The following is a 26,885-nucleotide window of genomic DNA, read 5'->3' as shown; positions in this document are numbered from 1 at the left end:
TTAGCAAATAGAATCCAACAATGTAATAAGACTAACCTATCATGACCAAGTGGGGTTTAACACAGGAATACAGGGTTGATTTACATTTGAAAAGCAATCAACAGAATTCTTTTTAACATGTTTACATGAAAAAGAAACAAACTAAGAAAATGTCATGATCATTTGGATACAAAGAGAAAACGCATTTGACAAAAGTGAGCATACACTTCTGTTAAAACCTCTGAGTACGCTAGGAGAAAAACCAGATTTCCTTAACCTAATAAAGAGCATTGATGTGAAATCTACAGCTAACATCATACTTAATGTTGAAAAACTGAATGCTTTTCCACTAAGATCAGAAACAAGATAGCACGTCCTCTATCACCACTTGTATTCAGCTTTGTGCTCCAGATTCTAGCCTGTGCAATCAAGCAAAAAAAAGGAAGGAAACTGATTGCTGAAAATCTACAGAGAAAATCTACAAAGAGTGGAATCTACAAAGAGTGTCTAGAACAAATAAGTTCAGCCAGGTAGTAGAACACATGATCAATATATATAAAAATCAATTACATTTCTTCCTACTAGCAATGAGCAAACCAGAAATTTAAATAAAAATGTCATTTATGATAGCATCAAGAATATGAACTAGTCTGGGTATGGTGGCTCACACCTGTAATCCCAGCATTTTGGGAATCTGAGATGGAAGGATTGGTTGAGGCCACGAATTTGAGACCAGCCTGGGCAACACAGTGGGACCCTGTCCCTATTTTTTAGAAAATGAATTACTTAGGGATACATATGTCAAAAGATGTGAAAGAGCTGGACAATGAAAATTACAAAACATTGCTGAGGAAAACTAAATAAGACCCAAACAAATAGGAAGATGTATGTTGTTCAAAGGTTGGACAACTTGATATTGTCAAGATGTCAATTCTCCTACAAGTCAATCTGTTTGAATAAATCTACAGATTTGATGCAATCCCAATCTAAATGTCACCAGGTTTTTTGGTTGTGTGTTTGTTTTTTTGAGGGGGAGGGAGAAAGTGAGGACAGTAGAAGTTGTAAAACTGAGTTTGAAATTCCAGTGAAAATGTAGAGAACCTAGAAGGCCAAAACAACTCTGAAAAACACTAAATTGGAGAAGTAACACTATTGATTCCAGGAATTGTGGTAAAGCAACAGTAACAACAACAACAAAAAAAGCTCAGCATACTACTGGAGTAAAGAAATGCAAATAAGGTCTGGTGTGGTGGCTCACACCTGTCATCTCAGCACCATGGGAGGCCATGGCAGAAGGATTGCTTGAATCCAGCAGTTTGAGACCAGCCTGGGCAACACAGGGAGACCCCGTCTCTATAAAAAATAACGACAACCAAAAAACAAAAACTTGGCTGCCTGTGCATCCAGCTCAGGAGGCCGAGGTGGGAAGATCAATTGAGCCCAAAAGGTTGAGGCTGCAGTAAGCTATTATCATGCCACTGCACTCCAGCCTGGGCAACAGAATGATACCCCTCCCCCACCCCCCCAAAAAAGAAATGCAAACAGACAAATAAAACAAAACACAGAAACCCACACATACAAGGACAACTGATCCCTGTACATTAATGAGAAACTTTAACACTCGCTCAAGAAAAGTATAACTAATGTTAGGTGTTCTTAAAGCAGGGGTTAATGAAATCATGAAATGAAGCAATGTGTTAATAGAGAAGGTACCTTGACAGCAGAAATTCTCCCTGCAAATTGGATTACCTGATCTATTGCTACCTGCAAACTGCCAACTGCAACCCCAGCATAGCACCCACATGATTAAATTTTACTTTACATGTATTTATACAGTATTAAGTGCTTCCTTAAGTGATTTTTAAGAATAAATCATAGGCAATTGAGATCTGATTACAATTCACCCTTTCCTGAATCCTCATTTTGGTCAGTTTGAGAAACAAGGTCCTTTTCTGTCTGAATCCAAGGTCTAGCCCTCTGGCTAAGGGTTCTACATACCACTGACCTGACCATTTTAACCACTTTCAGAACTATGACTTTAGAAATACTGTTTTCCTATTTCTTCCCTATTCTCATTATTCAGACTCTAGCACTGTGGTTTAAGACTTGGGATTCTAGAATAAAAGACATATTCAAATTTCAGCATTGCTCTTTACTTAGCTATGTGGGCTCCCCACACTCTTTAATTAATAAAATCCTAATGAAAATACTATGGTATACCTTACCTAGTCTTTATAAAAAACTATTCTATGCACCTAAAATGTTTAACACAGTACCTAGCAAAGAATAAATATTTAATAGTAGTTGTTGTATTATCATTATTACTAATATTATTACCGACTCACCCCCAGTCACTCCCTTCAAAATAATTTCAACTTGATTCTTCTCTACTTCAAAACTTGAATTAATTCACAGCATTGTTGCCCTCAAGGAGCTGATAAATGAAAGTACATACTGATTATTTTGAATTTTTTAAACAATTAAAATAAGAATATATTTGTATTGTTAAAAACTCAAATACAGAAATTTGTAGGGAAACCATTCAAGTTCTTGCTGCCCAACCCAATGATGTGGGGCACTCTACCCACCACCTCCAGCCATATGAATCATTATTAATTGCTTTATGTGTTTCCTTCCAAATATTTTTATATGTATTTATATACACATGTATGTGTGCATATAAATAATCAGGCATAATTTGAATAGTACAATGAAACCCATTTACCCTTACCTAGATTCACTAACTGTCAATAATTCACCACATAAAAATATCCAATTTTGATTTTTTTAAAATTCTACTTTAAGTTTTACGGTACATGTACACAATGTGCAGGTTTGTTACATAGGTATACATGTATCATGTTGGTTTCCTGCACCCATCAACTCATCATTTATATTAGGTATTTCTCCTAATGCTATCCCTCCCATAGCCCCCCACCCCCAACAGGCCCTGGTGTGTGATGTTCCCCATCCTATTCCAAGTGTTCTCATTGTTCAATTCCCACCTATGAGTGAGAACATGTGGTGTTTGGTTTTCTGTTCTTGTGATAGTTTGCTGAGAATGATGGTTTCCAGCTTCATCTATGTCCCTGCAAAGAACATGAACTCATTCTTTTTTATGGCTGCATAGTATTCCATGGTGTATATGTGCCACATTTTCTTAATCTGGTCTATCCATTGATGGACATTTGGGTTGGTTCCAAGTCTTTCCTATTGTGAATAGTGCCACAATAAACACATATGTGCATGCATCTTTACAGTAGCATGATTAATAATCCTTTGGGTATATACCCAGTAATGGGATGGCTGGGTCAAATGGTATAATGGTATTTCTTTTTTTTTTTGAGACGGAGTCTCGCTCTGTCACCCAGGCTGGAGTGCAGTGGTGGGATCTTGGCTCACTGCAAGCTCTGCCTCCCAGGTTCATGCCATTCTCCTGCCTCAGCCTCCCAAGTAGCTGGGACTACAGGCATCCGCCACCACACCCGCCTAATTTTTTTGTACTTTTTAGTGGAGACAGGGTTTCACCGTGTTAGCCAGGATTGTCTTGATCTCCTGACCTTGTGATCCGCCCACCTCGGCCTCCCAAAGTGCTGGGATTACAGGCGTGAGCCACCGCGCCGGGCCTCAAATGGTATTTCTAGCTCTAGATCCTTGAGGAATCACCACACTGTCTTCCACAATGGCTGAACTAGTTTACACTCCCACCAACAGTGTAAAAGCGTTCCTATTTCTCCACATCCTCTCCAGCATCTGCTGTTTCCTGACTTTTTAATGATCGCCATTCTAACTATCATGAGATGGTATCTCATTTTGGTTTTGATTTGCATTTCTCTGATGACCAGTGATGATGAGCATTTTTTCATGTGTCTGTTGGCTGCATAAATGTCTTCTTTTGAGACGTGTCTGTTCATATCCTTTACCCACTTGTTGATGGGGCTGTTCTTGTCTTGTAAATTTGTTTAAGTTCTTTGTAGATTCTGGATATTAGCCCTTTGTCAGATGGGTAGATTGCAAAAATTTCTACCCATTTTGTAGGTTGCCTGTTCACTCTGCTGATAGTTTCTTTTGCTGGATAGAAGCACTTTAGTTTAATTAGATCCCATTTGTCTATTTTGGCTTTTGTTACCATTGCTTTTGGTGTTTTAGTAATGAAGTCCTTGCACATGCCTATGTCCTGAATGGTACTGCCTAGGTTTTCTTCTGGTTTTTATGGTTTTAGGTCTAACATTTAAGTCTTTAATCCATCTTGAATTAATTTTTGTATAAGATGTAAGGAAGGGATCCAGTTTCAGCTTTCTACATATGGCTAGCCAGTTTTCCCAACACCATTTATTAAATAGGGAATCTTTTCTTAACTTCTTGTTTCTGTCAGGTTTGTCAAAGATCAGATGTTTGTAGATGTGTGGTGTTATTTCTGACGCCTCTGTTCTGTTCCATTGGTCTCTCTCTCTGGCTTGAAACCAGTACCATGCTGTTTTGGTTACCATAGCCTTGTAGTATAGTTTGAAGTCAGGTACCATGATGCCTCCAGCTCTGTCCATTTTGCTTAGAATTGTCTTGCCAATGTGGGCTCTTTTTTGGTTCCATATGAACTTTAAAGTAGTTTTTTCCAATTCTGTGAAGAAAGTCATTGGTAGCTTGGTGGGGATGGCATTGAATCTATAAATTACCTTCGGCAGTATAGCCATTTTCATGATACTGATTCTTCCTATCCATGAGCATGGAATGTTCTTCCATTTGTGTGTGTCCTTTTATCTCGTTGAGCAGTGGTTTGTAGTTCTCCTTGAAGAAGTCCTTCACATCCCTTGTAAACTGGATTCACAATTTGTAGCAATTGTGAATGGGGCTTCCCTCATGATTTCGCTCTCTGTTTGTCTGTTATTGGTGTATAGGAATGCTTGTGATTTTTGCACATTGATTTTGTATCCTGAGACTTTGTTGAAGTTGCTTATCAGCTTAAGGAGGTTTTGGGCTGAGACAACAGGGTTTTCTAAATATACAATCACGTAATCTGCAAACAGAGACAATTCGACTTCCTCTCTTCCAATGTGAATACCCTTTATTTCTTTCTCTTGCCTGATTGCCCTGGGTGAAACTCCCAACACTAAGTTGAATAGGAGTGGTGAGGGAGGGCATCCTTGTTTTGTGCCAGTTTTCTTTTCTGTTTTTCTTTGAGAGGAAGTTTCACTCTGTCGCCCAGGCTGCAGTGTAGTGGTGTGATCTCGGCCCACTGCAAGCTCCGCCTCCCAGGTTCACACCATTCTCCTGCCTCAGTTTCCCGAGTAGCTGGGACTACAGGCGCCCACAACCACGCCCAACTAATTTTTGTATTTTTAGTACAGACGGGGTTTCACTGTGTTAGCCAGTATGGTCTCGATCTCCTAACCTCGTGATTCACCCGCCTTGGCCTCCCAAAGTGCTGGGATTACAGGTGTGAGCCACCGTGCCCGGCCATTGTGCCAGTTTTCAAAGGGAATGCTTCCAGTTTTTGCCCATTCAGTATGATATTGATTTTGAGTTTGTCATAAACAGATCTTATTATTTTGAGATACGTTCCATCAATACCTAGTTTATTGAGAGTTTTTAGCATGAAGGGCTGTTGAATTTTGCTGAAGGCCTTTTTAGCATCTATCGAGATAATCATGTGGTTTTTGTCATTGGATCTGTTTATGTGGTGGATTATGTTTATTGATTTACATGTGTGGAACCAGCCTTGCATCCCAGGAATGAAGCTGACTTGATCATGGTGGATAAGCTTTTTGATGTGCTGCTGGATTCGGTTTGCCAGTATTTTATTGAGGATTTTCGCATCAATACAGAAATTTGTAGGGAAACCATTCAAGTTCTTGCTGTCCAACCCAATGATGTGGGGCACTCTACCCTTCACCTCCAGTCATATGAATCATTATTAATTGCTTTATGTGTTTCCTTCCAAATATTTTTGTATGCATTTACATACACATGTAATGTGTGCATATAAATATTCAGGCATAATTTGAATAGTACAATGAAACCCATTTACCCTTACCTAGATTCACTAACTGCCAATAATTCACCACATAAAAATACCTAATTTTGATTTTTAGCCAAAATATATTTTATATCTTATATAGCCTTTAAGGTAGATACTAAGACTATAGTTCCTAAAGCCAAAACTTTACAAACAGTTTAAGAAAATATAACTCATATCATCAAGGATTTGTATATTTTAAGGGAAATTTAAGATTCTAGTCAGCACAAAGTGCTGACATTTCAAAATCTCTCAGGCCCAACAACCTACTCACTTCTTGAAGCTCACTACCTTTTAAGAGTCAGAAATCTTATGTATAATGATTCAGGAAACAGTTGAAGATATACTTTTCTTTCTTTCTTTCTTTCTTTCTTTCTTTTTTTTTAATTGAAATTGACAAACAGTAATAAGAATTCTTTGATTTTTAAGAATAAGTTTAAAAGTACTTAAATAGAGGAAATAAGGTGAGTTCCATTTCAATTCCTTTTCCTTTCTTGTAAATTATAAACGTTGGAATTTTACTAATTTCCTGGACAACAAATAGAAGGAATGCTATCATTTGGGGCTTTTCCACTAATAGCTGCATTACTACGTTCTCAAAAAACAAAAGACCCAGTGGAATCTTTTTTTTTTGGAGACGGCATCTCGTTCTGTTGCCCAGACTTGAATGCTGTGGCACCATCTCAGCTCACAGTAGCCTCACCCTCCCAGGTCAAGCAATCATGATCCTGTCAAGTAGCTGGGACTACAGATGCGTGCCATCACATGTGGCTAATTTCTTTTTTGTTGTTGTTGGTTTTTTTTGGTAAAGACAGGTTTCACCATTTTGCCCAGTCTGGTTTTGAACTCCTGGGCTCAAGCAATCCACCTGCCTTGGCATCCCAAAGTGCTGGGATTACAGGTGTGAGTCACCACACCCAGTGGGAATCTTGCTTTCAATTGACTCCTTCAAAAGGCCGATATATAATGTGATCTAAGTAATGGGATGCATTGCAATATGGGGTCTACAGGGTTGCTATGAATATGAAAGTACTTAGAATTGTGCCTAGCAGGTAAGTAATTAATAAAGGTTATCTGAAGAGAAATAAAGTAAGTTTTTACTTACAATGAGTTATATTTATGTGTTTTCTATACCCCTTGTAAAGTTGAAATAAAAATTATTAAAATTTTCATTTTATTATTATTAAAATTTTCAAATACCTTATTAAATTGAAATTAAGGAAGAGCAATTTCCTTAGCAAATTACATGGAAGAAAATCAAAGAAGAAATTATAGATTAATAAAGATTTAAGTGGCCCAGCACAGTGGATTACACTTGTAATCTCAGCACTTCGGAAGGCCCAGGCGGGCAGATCACTTGAGGTCAGGGGTTTAAGACCAGTCTGGCCTACATGGTGAAACCCTGTCTCTACTAAAAATACAAAAATTAGCTGGGTGTGGTGGTATGCACCTGTAGTCCCAGCTACTCGGGAGGCTGAGGCATGAGAATTGCTTGCAACTGGGAGGCAGAGGTTGCAGTAAGCCAAGATCGCGAGATCGCACTACTGCACTCTAGCCTGGGTGACAGAGTGCAGCTCCATCTCAAAACAACAACAACAAAAAAAGATAAAGATTTATGCAACTAAATGCATATGTAGACCTTGTTTGGATATGAATTCAAACAAACCAACTGTGAAAATATAGTAAATGAGCAATATGCACACATACATACTACAAGTGGGGAAATACAAAGACTGCAGATGGTTGGGGATATTATTAATTATCATTTTTTAGGTATGATAAATGACACTGTGGTTGTGTTAAGAAAAAAGATCTTTTAGAAGTACTCTAATATTTACGAACAAAATGATATGAAGTTGAATATGTAATTTATCATTTTATAGGTTAAAATAAATGGACGTAGACAATTTCTTATGATTCAATTAATATAGTATCTGTAGTTTGCTTCACAATAATCCAGTTAGAAGGGTTTGAGGCCAGTAGGTATACAGGTATAATAGAGGGGAAAGAAAGAGTGACCCAGAGTTAACGATTGCAGTAGGTGTATGGTGAGTACATGGGAGTTCATTGTTCTCTATTTTTATGTTTTAGTTTTTCAATGTTTTTAACAAGAAAACCAAGAGAACCCTACCTTATACAACTGTGCCTTGCCTAATGCTTATTAGCACTATATTTTATAAATAATAAATACCAAAAACATATATGTTGAACATGTTTAAATCAATATTCTTAGAAAGGTCCATCTGTAAGAAATGATGAATTCACAAAAACACAGACCGGCAAAGGAAGATCAAATGGAAAGACAAAAATTAGAAACAAAATGTTCTTCGAATTTTATAAAACTCTCACATGTGACTGACTTTTCATTCTGCAGATTTTATTATCTCTCAAAGTTATCTCTCAGAGTTTGTGATAGCTATATATTCCTCTTTTCCTTATTTTAAGTAAGTGTTTTATATTATTTTACTTAGGCTGATTAAAAAACATTTGCACTGAACTCCATTACCTATCTCTGTTTATGAAGTTTAGATGTAGGTGTAGACTAGAGAGAATAGAGAAAATTGAAAATGTATACATTAAGCTCCCCGGAGTAATTTTGTTTTTGCTTTTTACATCAGACACATGCAATTTTAAATACCAGTTTATCCATCTGAAAAGAGATTTCTTGCTTATAGTCAGGCCAGTTTTGTTTATACATATATTAAACAAAATTTGCTAAATATAGCCAATGTTAATAAGTATAGATTCATTTTACCCTCTGTATATCTGGAAGGGTTTATTAAGATATAATAGTTTAAAAGTTACAGAAAAATATATTAATGTTTCCTTAATATTAGGGAGAACCTGTTAACATTTAAAGTTGTCAAACAATGGAATAAACTATGTCCTAGAGAATGAGAACCCTTTACTTCACATATTAAACCAGAAGTTGGATGGCGATTTATCAAACATACTGAAAGAGACTCACAGAGAAGGCTAAAACTTGATAATCTCATGGCCTGTGCCACCAGACAAACAAGAATCTTGATCTGACCCTTAACTTAGGTTATGATTTTGGTAAGTTACCTAATTTCTCTAAACATCAGTTTTCCTTGAACACAAAATATATCATTACTGTTAAGATTAAATAATATCATGCATGTAAATTGGTTAGCATACTGCCTCAGACATCGTCAGTGATTAATAAACACTGTTATAGAGTTATGACCAATCACACAATCAGTACTCAAGTAATGAGTAACATCTTCACTACTACTGCTATTGCTATATAAGAGAATAATAGGTAGTTGATATGGTTTGGTTCTGTGTCCCCACCCAAATCTTATGTTGAATCATGATCCCAAGTGTTGAAGGTGGGGCCTGGTGAAAGGTGATTGGATCATGGGGGCAGATTTCCCCCTTGTTGCTCTTATAATAGTGAATGAGTTCTCACGAGATCTGGTAGTTTAAAAGTGTGTAGCACTTTCCCATTCATTTGCTGTCTCTCCTGCCACCATGTGAAAACATACTTGCCTCCCCTTTGCCCTTCTGCCATGATTGTAAGTTTCCCGAGGCCTCTCTGCCATGCCTCCTGTACAGCCAGACTGTGGAACTGTGAGTCAATTAAACCTCTTTTCTTTATAAACTACTGGTCTTGGGTAGTTCTTTACAGCAGTGTGAGAACAGACTAACACAGTAATTGATGAATGGAACAGAGGACACCTCTAGCCTGAGACATAAAGGATGGGATTGTAGAGGAAACAGAATACCATTTCTGGTAGTTTTTTTTTTTCTTCTTCAAGATGGCAAATTAGAGGCTTTGTTACCATAACTCGCCCACTCAGAAATAGCAAAAGTGTGTACAGATTCACATGGTGAACTTTTATCCAAGAAGGAAAATGGGAACTGAACATAAAAGCAAGAGAATAGTTGAATACTTTGAAAAATACAGTGGGCAGTAGGCTGCGCTGTAGATCTGGTGGAAAACTGTGAGTGAATCACCAGTGTATGACAAGGGAAAGAGTATCTTACAATACATATTTCCACTAAGGAACAAGGCAATCCAGGCCACTGGGGAGCTCCGTGACCCTACTGAGAGCTAGATCTAACTTGGAGAACAACAGGGAGACTGTGAGAAGGAATGGCAGTGGAAAGTGCTCCACATGCACTCCCATCTTCCGGTACTGACAGACCATTCTTGATCCTAACTAAGGGGACTGCATGAAAACCAGCCAGCCAGCACAGGTGGCAGGTGCTGGTTTGGAGAATCTTCAGACCAGGATTTGCAATCAAGTCTCTAGTGGGACAGAAGCCCCTACGGCCAGAACTGAGAGGTGAGTATATGTGGGCTCCAGCTATGGGTACAGGAGTTGGGCATTACCTGTTTGCAGGATAGGACCAGGAGGGGTGTGGCCTGGGAGTCATGTTTTTGGTCTCAGGCAGGGAGCTTTGAGACCTGGGTCGACTTTACAATCTAAAGAAGGACTGCTGATAACCTGGCTGGCTGTATTAGCATACTACTGGCAGCAGGCTATGGGAGGGAGCCCTGCCAGGTTGAAAGTGTGGACGTCAGGCAGGTCCCACTACTGCCTGCTAGGCTGTGGAGACCAAACGACCCTTCTCTGTATTGGCTCTTTGACACAGCAACAGTTGCTCTGCTCCTCCCTAGAGCATTGTCCCAGGGGCCTGAGAACTGCTTTCTGATCCTTGTTGGGGACAGCACTTGTGCTTGGTGCTGGGGATGCCAGAGCATGGGACTGTCCAGTCTAGCCCCACTTGGCCTTGCCCCTATCAACCTGCATCTGAGGAAGAGCATGGGAACAGGGCCCCTGGGAGTTACACAGCTTGGTCCATCACCTAAGACACCACAGTACTTCTGGTTAACAAAGGTCAAGCATACTGCCACCACCTCAGCTGGATCTCACATGCTATCACCACCTACTGGCTGCAAGGTCAACCCATAGAGCTTATTACATTATCTGCTGATACAATGGCATGGGGTTTGACCACTGCTCAAGGAAATAAGAGGACACAAACAAATGCAAGAACATTCCATGCTCACGGATAGGAATAATCAATACCATGAAAATGGCCATACTGCCCAAAGTAATTTATAGATTCAATGCCATACCCACCAAGCTACCAATGACTTTCTTCACAGAATTGGAAAAAACTAATTTAAAGTTCATATGAAACCAAAAAAGGGCCCACATAGCCAAGACAATCCTAAGCCAAAAGAACAAAGCTGGAGGCATCATGCTACCTGACTTCAAACTATACTATAAGGCTACAGTAACCAAAACAGCATGGTACTGACACCAAAATAGATATATAGACCAATAGGACAGAACAGAAGCCTCTGAAATAACACCATACATCTACAACCATCTGATTTTTGACAAACCTGACAAAAACAAGCAATGGGGAAAGGATTCCCTATTTAATAAATGTGTTGGGAAAACTGGCTAGCCATATGCAGAAAACTGAAACTGGACCCCTTCCTTATACTTTATACAAAAATTAACTCGAGATGGATTAAAGACTTATTTGTTAGACTTAAGACCATAAAAACCAGAAGAAAACCTAGGCAATACCATTCAGGACACAGGCATGGGCAAAGACTCCATGACTAAAACACCAAAAGCAATGGCAACAAAGCCAAAATTGACAAATGGGATCTAATTAAACTAAAGCGCTTCTGCACAGCAAAAGAAACTATCAGCAGAGTGAACAGGCAACCTACAGGATGGAAGAAAAATTCTGCAAACTATCCATCTGACAAAGGGCTAATATCCAGAATCTACAAAGAACTTAAACAAATTTACAAGAAAAAAACAACCAATCCCACCAACATGTGGGCAAAGAATATGGACAGACACTTCTCAAAAGAAGACATTTGTGCAGCCAACAGACACATGAAAAAAATGCTTATCCTCACTGGTCATCAGAGAAATGCAAATCAAAACCATGATGAGATACCATCTCATGCCAGTTAGAATGGCGATCATTAAAAAGTCAGGAAACAACAGATGCTGGAGAGGATGTGAAGAAACAGGAACACTTTTACACCATTGGTGGGAGGGTAAATTAGTTCAACCATTGTGGAAGACGTGGCAATTCCTCAAGGATCTAGAACTAGAAATACCATTTGACCCAGCCATCATATTACTGGGTATATACCCAAAGGATTATTAATCATGCTACTATAAAGACACATGCACACGTATGTTTATTGCGGCACTGTTCACAATAGTAAAGACTTGGAACCCACCCAAATGTCCATCAATGATAGACTGGATAAAGAAATTGTGGCACGTATATACCATGAAATACTATGCAGCCATAAAAAAGGATGAGTTCATGTCCCTTGCAGGGACATGGATGAAACTGGAAACCATCATTCTCAGCAAAGTAACACAAGGACAGAAAACCAAACACCACATGTTCTCATTCATAAGTGGGAGCTGAACAATGAGAACACATGGACACAGGGAGGGGAACATCACACACCAGGGCCTGTCAGGGGTTCGGGGGCTGGGGGAAGGATAGCATTAGGAGAAATACCTAATGTAAATGATGAGTTGATGGGTGCAGCAAACCAGCACGGCACATGTATACCTATGTAACAAACCTGTGGATTGTGCACATGTACCCCAGAACTTAAAGTATAATAATAAAACACAAATTTAAAAAAACTGAAAAACAGACAAGCTTTGTGTGACCTCTACTACCAACATCACACCCTGGCTACTCAGGAGACCTTGAACCCATGTGCTCAACCTTACATTATGACTGCAACTAGCACTTAAGAAATCCACCAAACTGAGGTTATTTATAACCAAGGAAATCATACATAGTCTATGCTACTAAATGCACCCAGAAGCAAAGCCAGAGAACCCTACTCAACATACATCATAGATGCATCCTGAAGAAGGAAAAAGTTACTTTTCAGTAAAAGTAAATTCAAAAATAAGAAGAAGCAACTGTCACCCCATGTGCAAATGTATCAGTGCAATAATACTGGAAATATTAAAAAAAAAAAAACAAGGTGCTATGACACCTCAAAGAAACACCATAATTCTAACAGCAATGGAGCCTAACAAAAAAGAAATCTCTGAACAATGTATAGGAGAAACCAGAAAACCAACGCAAATAAATTAGAAAATGATTTCAGGATATAATTGAGAAATCTGCAAAGATATATTATACAACTACATCAGTATCTACATTTACAGGATATGACTGAGAAATTCACCAAAGATATCTACATCCATCTATCTTATCTATAAAGCCAAACCAAACTTTTGGAAATGAAAAATTTATTGAAGAAATTCCAAAATGCAGTTGACAGTTCCAACAACAGACTAGACCAAATGGAAGAAAGAATCTCAGAAACTGAAGACAAGTCTTTCAAATCCAGTTAGACAAAATTTTTTTAAAAAAGGATTTAAAAAATGAACAAAACATTTGAGAAGTATGGAACTATGAAAACAGGACTGAACCTAGAAATCATAGGTACTCCTGAAAAAGAAAAAAGTTTGGACACCTGATTTGAGGAAATAATTATTGAAAACTTCCTTATTCTAGCAAAAGATCTAGATATTCAAATACAAGAGGCTCAATGAACTCCAGAAAATACATTGCAAGAAGAAACTCACCATGACATAGTCATCAGAATGCCTATGGTTAACATTAAGAGGGCGAAAAAAATCCGAAAATCAGCAGGAGTAAAGCATCTAGTGACCTATCAAGGAAACCCCAACAGACTAACAGCAGACTTCTCAGCAGAAACCTTACAAGCCAGAAAGATTGAGATTCTATTTTCAAAGTGCTTAAAGAAAAAAAAAAATGTGGGCCGGGCGCGGTGGCTCACGCCTGTTATCCCTGCATTTTGGGAGTCTGAGGCGGGTGGTTCACCTGAGGTTAGGAGTTTGAGACCAGCCTGGCCAACATGGTAAAATCCCGCCTCTACTAAAAATACAAAAATTAGCCGGGCCTGGTGGTGTGTGCCTGTAGTCTCAGCCACTTGGAGGCTGAGGCAGGAGAACTGCTTGAACCCGGGAGGTGGAGGTTGCACTGAGCTGAGATCGCACCACTGCACTCCAGCCTGGACAATAAGAGTGAAACTCCATCTCAAAAAAAAAAAATAAAAAGTCAACCCCAAATTTTATATCCTGCTAGAGTAAGTAAGAGAGTAATAAAGTCTTTCCCAGACAAGGAAACGCTGATGGAATTCATCACCACTAGACCAGTCCTATTAAAAAAAACCAATGACGTTTTTAACATGGAAACAAAAGGTTGACACTCTCCATTCTAACAACATACAAAAGTATAAAACTCACAGGTCTTATAAAACAATTATACATATGAGAAAGACAAATAAATCATAGGGCCATGTGACAAAACCCTACTAAACCTAAAAAGACAGACAAAAAAAAAAAAAAAAAAAAAAAAGAATCCCAAAGGCAAGTAGACAATAATTAACATTATGATAGAAACAAAAACCTTACATATCAGTATTACTCTTTAACATAAATTGATTAAATGCTCCACTTAAAAGATACAGATTCATGGAATGAATTTAAAAACAGATCCAACTATATTCTGTTTATGAGAAATGTGTCTTACTCATAAAGACATGTATAGACTGAAAGTAAAGGGGTAAAAAATCATATTCCATGCAAACGAAAACCAAAAGCAAGCAGAAATAGCTTTACTTACATCAGATAATACAGACTTTACATCAACAACAGTAAAAAAAAAAAAAAAAAAAAAAAAAAAGAAGTCTTTATGTAATAATAAAGCAATCAATTCACCAAGAAAATATAACAATCCTAAATATATATGGATCCAACAGTGCAGCACCCAGATTCATAAAACAAGTATTACTAAACTTAAGAGAAAAATATAGATAGCAATACAATACTAGCGGGGGATGTCAGCATCCCACTGACAGCACTACATAGAGTATCATGACAGAAAATTAAAGTGGACTTTAGACCAAATGGACCTAACAGACATTTATAGAACATTCTATACAAGGAATATATCAACAGATGGAACATTCTTCAAGACAGTACATATGTTAGGTCACAAAAGAAGTCTCAATAAATTTTTTTAAAAATATCAAAATCATACTAAGTATCTTCTTGGAACACAGTGGAATAAAACTAGAAATCAATTCCAAGAGGAACTTTCAAAACCATACAAACACATGGAAATTAAAGAATATGCTCCTGCATGATCTATGGGTCGACAATGAAATTAAGGCAGAAATTTACAACAAAAATGGAAAAGAATGAAAATGGAGACACAACATACCAAAAACCTGTGGGATATAGCAAAAGCAGTGCTAAGAGGGAAATTTATAACATTAAATACCTCCATTTAAATAAATGGTCAGGAGCGGTAGCTCACACCTGTAATCCCAGCACTTTGGGAGGCTGAGGCGGATCGATCATCTGAGGTCAGGAGATTGAGACCATCCTGGCTAACATGGTGAACCCTCATCTCTACTAAAATTACAAAAAATTAGCCAGGCATAGTGGCATGTGCCTATAGTCCCAGCTACTTGGGAGGCTGAGGCAGGAAAATTGCTTGAACCTGGAAGGCGGAGGTTATAGTGAGCCGAGATGACGCCACTGCACTCCAGCCTGGGTGACAGAGCGAGACTTCAGCTCAAAAAAAAAAAAAAAAAGGAAAAAAAAAGAAATATTGCAAATTAGCAACCTAACATTGTATCTCAAGGAACTAGAAACCAAGAACAAACCAAACTCAAAGCCAAAAGAAATAACAAAGAATCAAGCAAATAGAAAGAAATTGAGACCAAAAAATACATCACAAAGGATCAACCAAAAATAAAAAAGTTGATACTTACAAAATATAAACAAAATTGATAGAACACTTGATTAACCAAGAAAAAAAAAAAAGATTCAAATAAACACAATCAGAAAAGAAAAAGGAGACATTGCAACTGATACCACAGAAATACAAAAGAGCATCAGAGACTATGATGAGCAACTCTTCATTCACAAACTAGAAAACCAAGAGGAAATGTATAAGTTCCTGGAAACACACAACCTCCCAAGACTGAACCAGAAAGAAATAGAAATTATGAATAGACTAATAATTAGTGAGATTGAACTAGTAATAAAAATTCATCCATCAACAAAAAAGTCCAGGACCAGAGGATTCACAGCCAAATTCTACAAGATGTACAAAGAATAGCTGGTACCAGTCCTACTAAAACTGTTCCAAAAAATTAGTGTGGAGAGAAACTTCCCTAACTCATTCTCTGATGCCAGTATTACCCTGATATCAAAGCACAGCAAATACACAATAATGATGACAAAAAAAGAAAACTACATATCAATATTCCTGTTGAACATAGACCCAAAAATCCTTGACAGAATACTTGAAAACTGAATTCAACAGCATGTCAAAAGGATAATGCACCATGATCAAGTAGGTTTTATTCCCAGGATGCAAGAATGGCTCAACATATGCAAATCAATGTGATTCACCAGATAAACATAATAAAAAACAAAAACCATATGATCATCTCAACATATACAAAAAATCATTTGATAAAATTCAGCATTCCTTTATAATAAAAACCTTCAACAAAATAGGTACAGAAGGAACATATCTCAATATAATAAAAGCCACATAAAACAAACCCACAGTCAACATCACTAGTGAAGGGGGAAGAAGATGAAAATATTTCCCCTAAGAGCTGGGACAAGATAAGGATATCCATTATCACCACTCTTATTCAACATAGTACTGGAAGTCCTAGCCAGAGCAACCAGGCAAGAGAAATAAAAGGTGTCCAAATTGGAAAAGAAGAATTCAAATGATCTCTGCTGACAATATGATCTTATACCTACAAAACCCTAAGACTCCTCCAAAAGACTCCTGTATTTGATAGAATTCATTAAAGTTTCAGCATACAAATCAACATACAAAAATCAGTACCATTTCTATACACCAATAACTACCAAGGTGAGAACCAAATCAAGAAGTCAATCCCATTTACAACAGCTACCAAAACCAAAACAACAACACAACCCTAGGAATACAGTTAATCAAGGAGGTGAAAGATCTCTACAAGGACAACTATAAGATACTGATGAAAAAAACTGAATATGACACAAACAAATGTAAAAACATCCCACACCATGAATTGGAAGAATCAATATCATTAAAACAATGATGCTGACAAAAGCAGTCTACAGATTCAATGCAATCCCTATCCAAATAGGAACATCATTTTTTCACAGAATTAGAAAAAATAATCCTAAAATTCATATGGAATCAAGGGAGGGCTGAAATAGCCAAAGAAATCCTGAGCGAAAAGAACAAAGCTGGAGGCCCCACAGTACCTGGCTTCAAATTACTCAAGGCTATAATAACCAAAACAGCATGGTACTAATATAAAAATAGACACACAGATCAATGGAACATAACAGAGAACTAAATAAAGCCACATGCCTATGGACAATTGATTTCTGACAAAGTCAACAAAAACATACAATGGGGAAAGGACACCTTATTCAATAAATGGTGCTAGGAAAATTGGAGTGCTATATGGAGAAGAATAAAATTGAACCCATATCTCTCACCATATACAAAAATTAATTCAAGATGGATTAAAGACTTAAATATGAAACCTGAAACTTTATAAAAAGTATCAGAAGAAAACCTAGGAAAAACTCTTCTGGACATTGACCTAAGCAAAGAATTCATGAATAAAACCTCAAAAGCAAACGCAATAAAAGTAAAAATGGCTGGCCATGGTGGCTTACACCTGGACTCCCAGCATCTCTGAAGTCAATAGAGTAGGACTGCTTGAGGCCACAAGTTTAAGACTAGCCCAGGCAACATCGTGAGACCACATCTCTATAAAACATACAGAGACAAATAAACAAATGTGAATTAAACTAAAAAGCTTATGCACAGCAAAAGAAATAATCAACAGAGTGAACAAACAATCTGCAAAATGGCAGAAAATATTTGCAAAGTATCTATCCAGCAAGGGACTAATACTCAGAATCTATGAGGAATTCAAACTAAGAACAAGACGAAACAAAAAATTAACCCCATTAAAAAGTGTGGAAAGATGTTTGCCTATGTAACAAACCTGCACATCTTGCACATGTACCCTGGAACTTTTGGGAAAAAAAAAAAAACAAGTGTGCAAAAGACAAGAACAGACACTATTCAGAAGAAGACATACAAACGACCAACAAGCATGGGAAAAAATGCTGAAAATCAGTAATAATCAGAGAAATACAAGTTAAAACCACAATGAGGCATCATCTTACACCACACAGAATGACTATTATTAAAAAGTCAAAAAATAACAGATGTTAGTGAGGATGCAAAGAAAAGAGAATGCATATACATTGTTGGTGGGAATGTAAATTAGCACAACCTCTGTGGAAAGCAGTATGAAGACATCTCAAACTAAAAAGTATACCATTATATCCAGCAATTCCACTAGTGGGTATCTACTGAAAGGAAAATAAGTTACGACATCAAAAAGATGCCTACACTTGTGTATTTTTATTGTAGCACTATTCACAATAGCAAAGATGAAACCAAACTAAGTGTCCACGAATGGATGACTGGATAAAGAAAATGTGGTAGGTATATACAATAGAATACTATTCAGCCATAAAAAAGAATATAATCATGTATTTTACAGCAATATGGATGGAACTGGAGGCTGTTATCTTAAGTGAAATAACTCAGAGTCAAATGCCACATGTTCTCACTTACAAATGGGTGCTAAAAATGAGTTCACATGGATGAGAGAGTGGAATTATATATATAAGGGAGACTCAGGTGAGGAGCTATGGCGGGGGTAGCATGGTAAAAAATTGGTTAATGGGTGCAATATATATTAGTTGGGTGATGGATACCCTAAAAGCCCTGACATGACTTCATAATCTATGCATATAATAAAATCGCATATGCATTCCACAAATTAGTACAAAACAAAACAGGAAAGACTAGGATGTTGAGGTAGAGACAAATCTATGGGAAATTCACAGATTAAGAAACAATTTGAAAATATCGTCTTTTCATGCTGACTTCAAACATCCAGTTTCTTGATTCATTTTTCTTTTGTTCTCAAAACCTTTTAGCAATTATTGTTTCTTCACTGTTTCTTTTAATCCCTTTCTCTCAAACTCATATTAGAGTCTTTCAGTCTACCTTATATGTCTTTTAGTTGTGGTAAATTAAATTGCTTTTTTCTGACCCTATACTGAGTTTCTGGTAAATGTATCAGGACTACCTGAATTCTCTCTTTAACTCTATCTAGAGAAGCTTTTATTTAATGTACTGATTTATGTTTACTTCAACGACTGTATTTTTCATTTTCAACTTTCTAACTGGATTCTCTTCATCCATACATTTCTGTCCTGCTTTTGTTTTTATCATTTTCTGTTCATTTTTATTTGATGTTTTGTCTGCATTTGTCTTTTTGAACATTTGGTATGCACATATTTTTAAGGTTATTTATTTCTGTAAAATTAATTTCATATTAAGCAAATTCAGGTTCTGACTTTTCTTCTTCTGGTTGTAATTTTTAGCAGCAGATTTCTCCATATGATTTTGAATATTGTTTTACTGGCTCATTTTGAGTGGAAGATGTTTTTGTGAGGCTGTTTTCTCTCACTTCCTTCTCCCTGCTCATACCTGTCTGTCCTTATCTTTCATCTTGACCCTCCTGTCCCCTGCCAAAAATAATTCTTCTTCTATCACCAGTTATATTGTACATATGGAAGACTCTTTCATAGACACATTTGATACTTTGGTTCCGTTTCTAATAGATTAATAGGCATGTCAGCTGTCCTTCCCCCCAACCCCCCAAGTATACTCAGGCAAGCAGTTTGTTAAAAAATGTAAATGGAGGTTGGCACACATGTGCATGTGTGCATGCATGTGTGTGTGTGTTCTAACCTGCCTTCTTAGAGACAAGTGCTGGTGTGTTACTAAACTGTCATTTCTGTTTAAGTTCTATCATCAACAGGCTACTTCCTTTTTCTACTTTATACAATTTCTGTTTAATTATTGGCAATTGAGGTGTTTATCTTGCTTTTGAACTTGGCTCTGTCTTTTATCTTTTCGTATGTTTTATATGTCCTGGCCATATTTTTTGTGTGCAATCAGTGATTGATGGTTCACTATCATGCCATCCTGATTTGAAGACAGGTTCCTAAGTTAGTAGATTTTTGAATATACCTGACATAACTCTTACCGATTTAACTGGACAAGGAAAGGCAAGGAAAAGTTAGGATGATAAATGTAATGTAATTCACTTGCTGGTCCTCTGCAGTAGATAATATATAATTGGTTTCCTTATTGATAATGTGCAATTGCTTGGCTTCATTCTGAATTCTGTAAGTTCTCCACGAATTCCTGCCCCCAAGTTTTCTAAGCACTATGGTACAATCAGAGGAGAATAATTAAACCAGAAGTCTAAAGTCCTGGAGCCTAGGTGAGTGAATTTGGGCACTTTTGTATTTCAATTTCCTCCTTTATAAAACAGGTATAATAATGTCTATGTTCACCTTAGCATGGAGTTGTTGAGGATACTACAGGGAAAAAAGTGAAATTCAACAAAGTTTTACTTAGCTTCTGTTTGGACAGAGATATATTGCTAGGTCTAGGGAAATAAAAATTGAAGCATAGCCCTTTGGCTATTTATAATACTGTGGTCCAGATTGCCTGTTTTATTATCAGTTGTAACAAAGCAATGTGGACTGTGGTAAACACTAAATTAGGTATAAACAATGAATTAAGACCACCCTCCAAAAGGTACAATTAACACTTGAGGAAGTGAGTAAAAACTTCACTTTGATCTAAAGTCCTTTGAAAATGCCAAGTGCTATGTAAATGGAAGATGTGCTATTATTTTATTTTATTTTATATACCAAAGTTTTCTCATGAGTGAATCTAATTGGAGACCACTTAGCCATTTTGTCTTTTTTGTTGTTTGGTGTGTAGGTCAGATCTTGCACTTAAATCTTCCTTCTTCTGGGTCCTGGTGCTTGTCAGTCAATCATTCTCTCATCTGTGATGGCTAATTTTGATGTGTATTTTCAAGGGAAAAGTTTGTCACTGTACGTTTTACTTTTGATAATGTAATTATTGAAAATCTTCTCCTCCAGGCTGCTTTTCAATCTGAAGTTCCAAGGAAACACCCATTTTGCTATTATCCAGATACAATTTAGACTGAGCCGTTGCAGTAGAACATTGTGTTCCATTTGCCGTAATTTTTTTTCAAGAGACAAAGATAAACAGCTTAAACAGATAACCATCTCTGGTTGCTGATTCTAACAATAACATTTAGCAGCCAGTGAATATTCTGCAAGTGCTTTTCTCAGAAAGGTTGCATTAAGTAAACAAGCAGTAAATATTCCGAATGACTGCGATAACAGAAGTTAAATTTAGTTAGCTAACTGCCCAAATCTGCCTAAAACGTTGTTTTTCTGTTACGGTAAATAATACTCATCTTGTTTAGACAGGTTTTTATCAAAAACAGTGTTAGTATTTCATACCAAACATATTTTTATGAAGCTCACGAAGCTCATGAGGGCTAAAACTAACAAATTTTGAACTGCTTCAGTCATATTTCATTAGTTTTCTTTAGATGTATATTTTGATTTATTTCCAAGTCACAAGTTATACCGTATCCTGTGATTTGAAAAACAATAATGACTGTGGAGTATTTCAATCAGTCGGCATTTTCAGTAAAATCTGGGTTGTTTCTGCCATTGAAATCTCAGCCATGATTTGAACTGGTATTTTGGAATTTATTTTCATTTGATTCCTGGCAGGCAAAGAATGATTTTGTTACAGGTGTTTTTTGAGATTTATGTACTTAATATGTGGTAGGTTCTCTGTCAGATATCACTGTAATCTGAAGTGTCAACGTGTCATTTCCTTTGCAAGCTTTAAAATTACTTTTTAATTTTTTTATTTTTGAGACAAGTTCTCACTCTGTTGCCTAGGCTGGAGTGCAGTGGCATGATCTTGACTCACTGCAGCCTTGACTTCCTGGGTGTAGGTGATCCTCCCACCTCAGCCTCCTGAGTAGCTGGGACTACAAGCGCACACCACCATGGCTGGCTAATTTTTTGTATTTGTAGTAAAAGACGAGGTTTTGACATGTTACCCAGGCTGGTCTCAAACTTCTGGACTCAAGCAATTCACCCACCTAAGCCTCCCAAAGTGCTGGGATTACAGTCGTGTGCTACCATGCCCAGCAAACTTCATAGCATGAGTAGTCTAAGAGATGTAGCCATTCCACAGAAAAGACAGTTACTATACACTACATCCACAGTGTCTTCATCTGTTTATCATTGCTATAAAGGAACACCTGAGGGTAGACAACTTATAAAGAAAAGAAGTTTATTTAGCTCACGGTTCTGCAGGCTGGACTCTTCAAGATTAGCCACCTGGTGAGAGCCTCAGGCTGCTTCTACTCAAGGTAGGGGAAGGGAAGCCAACATGTGCAGAGACTACATGATGAGAGAGAGAGCAAAAAACTGAAGGGGAGGTGCCTGGCTCTTTGTAACAACCAGCTTTCGCTGGAAATTATAGTGTGAGAACTCACTCACCTCTTCATCCCCCTGCAGACAGGCATTAATCTATTTTTGAGGGAGTGTACCCCCATGATCCAAACACTTTCCATTAGGGCCTCACCTTCAACATTGGGATCAAATTTCAGCACGAGGCTTGGGTGGGACAAACAGCCAAACTATGGTAATCAGAATAATGAGAAACACCAAAAAGCAAACTTCCACAGGGCAAGGATTTTATCTTTCTCATTGTATTCTCAGATCCTAAAACAGGCCTTTCCATATAGTGGTTATTCCATAAACTAAGTGAAATAATTATCATCAGCCCCAGGATCATCATCAGTATTCCCACTGCTTATGTAAATACTGACACATAGAATCTGGGTCCTGCCCTCCTCCAAAAGATGGTCTTTAAAAAATGTATAAATTTAGTGGGTACAAGTGCAGTTTTGATACATGGATATACTGCATAGTGGTGAAGTCTGTACTTTTAATGTAACACATATCACCCAAGTAGTGTACATTGAACCCATTAAGTAACTTCTCATCCTTTAAACCCCCCCACCTTTCAGGTCTCCAACGTCTATGAGTCCACACTGTATGTCCGTATATACACCTTGAGGTACAGTAAAAATATGGCATTAATCTTATGAAATTACCATCATATACGCAGCCTGTCGTTGACTGGAATGTCATTATGCAGAGCACGACTGTACTTCTTTGGCCTAAACAACCTACATGCCAATAAAAGTTTCACTGTTTCTTGATTCTGTGTCTTTCAAAATGTTTCTTCTTGAATGCCTCCCTCATTTTCCAACTATTCATCAAAATAGTATAAATCGTTCAAGTGTTGGCTCAATCTCACTTTCTCTATTCCCTGATTTACCTTAATTAAAACAACTTTGTTACATTCATGGATACCCAGAGTACTTTAATACCTCTTGTAAACAAATATTACATGTATACAGGGCAGTTACATACCAAAAAAGCTTGGAAATGAAAGAAATAAAGCTGTTCTCCAAGATAAAATTTTAAACATTAACATATATTTCAATAAAGTATCATCTTTTCAAAAATTTCTGGTCCACAAGCCAGACCAACACAAAACTAATGGCATTTACTTAAAAATATATTCTCAAGAGAATTATATTAAGTAGAAAGGAGGTGGGGAGAAATGAGAAATATTCAAATACTTAACAATAAAAACTCAGTGAGTATACCAATAGTCACAGCAGTATTATTCACAATAGCCAAAAGGTGGAAACAACCAAAATGTCCATCAATAGATGAATGGATAAACAAAATGTGGCACAAGCACACAATGAAATTTATTTAGTCTTAAGATGGCCGGAAATTCTAATACATGCCACAACCTGGATGAGTCTGAAAGACATTACACTAAGTGAAATAAGCCACACAGAGCGATACATATTGGGTGATTCCACTTATATAAGGTACTTAGAATGGTCAAATTCCTAGAGACAGAAAATAGAATGGTGATTACGAGAGGATGAATGATGGGGGAAATGGGGTTATTCTTTAATGGGCACAGCATCTGTATGGGCTGATTAAAAAGTTCTGGGGATGGATAGCAGTGCTGGTTGCATAACAATGAGAATATACTTAATGTCACTGAACCATACACTTTAAAATGGTTAAAATTGCGTATTTTATGTTGTATATATTTTAACACAGTTATATATATAAACTTAGTGGTGGAAGAGTTGACAGGTCTCACCCAAACATTGACCCAGGTACAGACGACCCATGCCCACCTTACAGATATAACTTTACTGTGAAAAATAAGCAATAACCACATAAAACTATTAGAGGCTTGGGGGCACAGTGGATTATGCCTATAATCCCAGCACTTTGGGAGGCTGACGCGGGCGAATCACTTGAGGTCAGGAGTTTGAGACCAGCCTGGCCAACATGGTAAAACCTCGTCTCTACTAAAAATACAAAAATTAACTGGGTGTGGTGGCACACGCCTATAGTTCCAGCTACTTGGGAGGCTGAGTCAGGAGAGTCACTTGAATCTGGGAGGCAGAGGTTGCAGTGAGCCAAGATTGCACTACAGCACTCTAGCCTGGGAGTCAGCGCAAGACTCCATCTCAAAACAAAACAAAACAAAACAAAAAAAACAACAAAAAAAAAACCTCTTAGAACCTAGTACAACTAAACAATCAAAAAAACAATTCCCCTCTTCCTAAGTTCCAAGTGTGAGGTCAGTATGCTAAATAAAATGCAATTCCTTTTTTCTTCAATTTCCAGCTCCAGGGGCTATGAACAAGGAGCTTCTACTATAAAACCTAACTTATAATGCAATTCTTACACACCAAAATCCAAGAAAATGGTATCTGAGAAATAATTATTGAAAACTCATCAGCACACCTTCTAGGGATTGATACAGCTACTAAGCATCACAGAATACCTACTATACTCAAGATACTATGCTAACAAATTAAGTACAATGAAGTATAATACTATCCTTACTCTCTGGGAATACAATGCAGTTTGGGACTAGATAGGTAAGCATTAAAAACTATATACAATACAAAGCAACATATTCAAGGTTCAAAATGAGTGGCACAAACAAAGATTTTAAAGGAGCTAAGACAAGAAAGGAACCTCCAGACGTGATACAAACTTTCCTATAAACTTGCCTATAGAGTTGAAGAACTATCAATTCTCTACTTAGTTACTGTCCTTCTCCACAGAAGTCTTCCCTAATTATTCTAGCCTCTATATGTCATTTGCTGTACTCTACACTGTAATCTATATTCAATTTTCTTATAAGCCATCTTGTCACCATAACAACTGAGCTAAAATAAAGTACATTATTAAGTATAATTCTGTACATAAAGAAAGTGCTCCATAAAGACCCAATGAACTGAAAGGAATGCTTCCGTTATAAGCACTCAGGAATGCTGCCTGTGTACATAATAAAGCAAACAATTACTAGCTAATGTTTGTTATACAGATAATTCTGGGGGTGGGGAGGCTGCATAGAGGAGGAACTATATCTCATCATTTATCCCACTCCAAAAAGTTTTAGCATTATGGATATGGCAGTCATTCAACAACTACTTGCTGCCTTTATTTTGGGACAACCCAGTACATACTTTTGTGGTCTCCTGCACAAGGAGATAAAGAAAGCATGAAATGATCTAAAACCAAGACAGTTGTTGGTTATGATGAGACGTTAGTTCTTGGTAGATTCCTAGGGAGTTTTTGGGTTTTGCTTCCCTGATTTCTGTTACTTGGAAGAGGTCCAGAAGATATCAGTACAATTTGGATTAGTCAAGTAAAAATTTAGTTGAATTTATTTATACTGTAAAATGTAATAACTGTAATCTGATTTTTAAGAAATTTAAAATAATTAAACATTTCAAGACTACCAAAGATAATCAAATTCCCCATACAGAGGAAAAATAATGCAAAATATGATATGAAGACAATATTTAGAGAAAATAACTCTTCCAATCACTTATAAAAGTAGAGCAAAAGTAAAGTAAGTAATTTGGAGAAACAGAAATTAAAACAAGTCCCAAGGGAACAGTAAGGGTGTAGGGCCCTAGAAAGATCCATCATTTGGCAATCAAAATGACTGCTAATACCCTAATTTTTTTCTTGGAGATAACATATACATGATTTTAATTTTTCCTAGAAAATGTAATTTTTATTCCTATATTTAGTTTTAAACATTTAAAACATTTTTCTCTAAAAAGAAGGACTCTGTAAATACAAGGCCGAAGTTGTAATTTTTGCAGCTTATGTATGGCTGTAATTAGCTGAAGAACGAAATCACAAGTGAAAAACTTTGACTTGTCTAAGACAGAATCTGATTTTCCCATACTGTTATCAGAAAGGAGTGTATCATTAATCATTTGTGCTACCATGCAATCATACAGCTCCACTAAACTATTTATCACAGATCTGTTTTCTCTAATATTCTAGAACTAGAAATTAATTCTGGCAGATCTGAGTCAACTTGCTATCTGCACAGAAGCCGTAATTTCTATTGGTGATAGGAATGAAAGAGGGTATGATTTAGAGAAAAAGAACATCCACTAATGCTAAAATAAAGGGATGACACAGACACATGCATTTAAATTCAAGAGTTAACTAATGGAGCTTGACCAACACCCAAGTGAGACAGACAGAATATCATGAATGCAGTGTAGGCAATTTTACTTGATATTCCTCTCAGTAAGATTATATCCTGGAATGAACATAAGATTCAAAACAAAAACGCATTATCCACAATGTACCTCAATTTAGGAATGCCTTTTAGGAAAAAAAAAAAAAAAAAAGAA

The 26,885-nt window shown here is 37.0% G+C and overlaps 1 protein-coding gene across 7 annotated transcripts in view; it reads right to left on the bottom strand.

Moving 5' to 3' along the window:
• LOC105488765 (SET binding factor 2) overlaps window positions 1-26,885 on the bottom strand; it is a 547,946-nt gene that overhangs the window by 333,611 nt on the left and 187,450 nt on the right. The window lies entirely within an intron of this gene.

This window comes from Macaca nemestrina, chromosome 12, assembly GCF_043159975.1.
Source record: "Macaca nemestrina isolate mMacNem1 chromosome 12, mMacNem.hap1, whole genome shotgun sequence".
NCBI lineage: Eukaryota > Metazoa > Chordata > Mammalia > Primates > Cercopithecidae > Macaca > Macaca nemestrina.
This window is presented reverse-complemented; position numbering and strand designations above follow the sequence as displayed.